At 45.9% G+C, this 2,916-nt stretch overlaps 1 pseudogene; it reads left to right on the plus strand.

The window, feature by feature from the left end:
* Window positions 1-1,821: 1,821 nt before the first annotated feature.
* LOC126933939 (60S ribosomal protein L38-like) lies at window positions 1,822-2,344 on the plus strand (annotated as a pseudogene).
* Window positions 2,345-2,916: the final 572 nt, after the last annotated feature.

Genomic DNA, 2,916 nt, shown 5'->3' on the forward strand with positions numbered 1-2,916 from the left:
CAAAAAAAAAAAAAAAGAAGAAGAAGAAGAAAAACCTGAGGCACGTTTTTCAAAATCAAGAACAAAGTTGTTTTTTTTTTCTTTTTTTAATACAGCTATATGGCCAGGAGAAGTGACTCATGCCTGTGATCCAGCACTTTGAGAGGCTGAGGCAGGAGTATTATGTGAGGCCGGGAGTTGAAAACCAGCCGTGGTAACATAGTGAGATCCCATCTCTATTTAAAAAAAAAAAAAAAAAAACTAAAAGAGAAAAGGCCAGGCTCGGTGGCTCACACCTGTAATTCCAGCACTTTGGGAGGCTGAGGTGGGCGGATCATGAGGTCAAGAAATCGATACCATCCTGGCCAACATGGTGAAACTCTGTCTCTACTAAAAATACAAAAATTAGCTGGGCATGGTGGCATGTGCCTGTAGTCCCATCTACTCGGGAGGCTGCGGCAGGAGAATCGCTTGAACCCGGCAGGAGGATGTTGCAGTGAGCCGAGATTGTGCCACTGCACTCCAGCCTGGCAACAGAGCGAGACTCTGTCACCAAAAAAAAAAAAAAAAAAAAAAAAAAAAAAAAAGACAGGGAAAAAAGTATAGCTATAAGATTTACTTCAGGAAGAAGGGAATGATACCTGAACAAATGCGAAAAGGGATAGAGAGCAGGCCGGGCATGGTGACTCTTGCCTGTAATCTCAGCACTTTGGGAGGCTGAGGCAGGTGGATCATCTGAGGTCAGGAGTTCCAGAACGGCCTGGCGAACATGGCAAAATCCCATCTCTACTAAAAATACAAAAATTATCTGGATGTGGTGGCACTCATCTGTGGTCCCAGCTACGTGGGAGGCAGAGACACAAGAATCACTTGAACCCAGAGGGGCAGAGGTTGCATTGAGCCAATAACAGACCACTACACTCTACTCTGGGTGACAGAGCAAAAAAAAAAAAAAAAAAAAAAAAAAGCATAATGGAATAGTGAGCAAAGAAAGTAATGAACACTTGTGTAAATCTAAACAAATATTGCCCTCATAAAATAATAAAAATACTGTTTAAGGACAAGGGCATTACTTGCTCTCCTCCCAACCCCAATACTCACAGCCTCACCACCAAAATCTGCCTTGGAAGCCACTAGGACTTATCCCATGTGCCCTTGCTCTATTTAGTCAATCATCAAGAAATCCGAGATTTCTCCATCATCCCAAATCACCTGGACTCACCCTTGTAAGCCTCCGTACTTCTTTTTATCTGACATTATCTCCTTAAACCTCCAACACTTCCTCCACCATTCTATTTTTGTTTGTTTGAGATAGGGTCTCTATTGTCCAGGCTGAGTGCAGTGGCACGATCTCAGCTAATCGGAGCCTCCACCTCCCAGGCTCAAGCTATCCTCCCACCTCAGCCTCCTGAATAGCTGGGACTACCGGCATGCACCACCAAGCCTGGCTAATTTTTTTTCTTTTTTTGTAGAGACAGGGTCTTGCTATGTTGCCCACCCGTTTTTCCAGGCTTTTTTTTTTTTTTTTGATCCTGAATCTTGAACTCCTAAGCTCAAGAGATCCTCCCATCTCGGCCTTCCAGGGTGCTGGGGTTCGTAATCCACAGTGCCCAGCTTTTCCACCATTCTTACTTGTTTCCTACTTTCAGTTGATAACTTGGGGAGCCCTCTTTTCCTCTCACACCCCATATCCAATGCATCTGAAACTGATGTATCAACAATTATTATCAGGTCTCTGGGGTGGTATTTGGCCAAGAGGAGTAATCTGGAGCAATCCATGACTGGGTGAAATTTGGGAACCCCAGGTGCCAGTCTGCCCCGCTCCCTGCGTGCCTTGTTGCCATGCCTCAGAAAATTGAGGAAATCAAGCATTTTCTGCTCACTGCCTAGCAAAAGGATGCCAAATCTGTCAAGATCAAGAAAAAGGACAGCCTGGGCATGGTGGCTCATGCCTGTAATCCGAGCACTTTGGGAGGCTGAGGAGGGGGATCACGAGGTCAGGAGTTCAAGACCAGCCTGGCCAATATGGTGAAACCTCGTCTCTGCTAAAAATACAAAAATTAGTGGGGCGTGGTGGCACGTGCCTGTAGTCCCAGCTACTCGGGAGGCTGAGGCAGGAGAATTGCTTGAACTCAGGAGGCGGGGTTTGCAGTGAGCTGAGATTGTGCCACTGTGCTCCAGCCCAGGGGCAGTGTGAGACTCTGTCTCAATAAATAAATAAATAAGAAAGAAAAAGAAGGACAATGCGAAATTTGAAGTTCAATGCAGCAGATACCTGTACACCATGGTCATCAGGCAAAAAGAGAAGGCAGAGAAACTGAAGCAGTCCCTGCCCCCTGATTTGGCAGTGAAGGAGCTGAAATGAACCACACACACTGATTTGAACTTTATTAAAATACTAATGCACACACACAAAACCAAACAACTATATCAGTTCTTCCTTTAAAATACATCCTGGGCCAGGCGTGGTGACTCACGCCTGTAATCCCAGCACTTCGGGAGGCTGAGGCAGGTGAATCACTTGAGGTCAGGAGTTTGACCAGCCTGGCCAACATGGTGGCATTTTTAGTGGAAACCCTGTCTTCACTAAAAATAGGAAAAATTAGTTGGGCATGGTGATAGGTGCCTGTACTCCCAGCTGCTGGAGAAGTTGAGGCCGGAGAATCGCTTGAACTTGGGAGGCAGAGGTTGCAGTGAGCCGACATCGTGCCACTGCACTCCAGCCTGGGCAACAAGAGCAAAACTCCATTTCAATAAATAAATAGATAAATCCAAAATCTGACCAGAATATCTTCTTCCCTTCCACTGTTACCACCTTGATCCAAACCGCTGCCATCTCCTCACAGTCTCCTGCCTGAATCGCCTATCTCAGCCCTCTCTCCCTATCACTCATTCTCAGACTCCGTAAGCCTGATTTATTCTTCTAAAGCTCAAGTC

This window comes from Macaca thibetana, chromosome 13 (genome assembly GCF_024542745.1).
Source record: "Macaca thibetana thibetana isolate TM-01 chromosome 13, ASM2454274v1, whole genome shotgun sequence".
Classification (NCBI taxonomy): Eukaryota; Metazoa; Chordata; class Mammalia; order Primates; family Cercopithecidae; genus Macaca; species Macaca thibetana.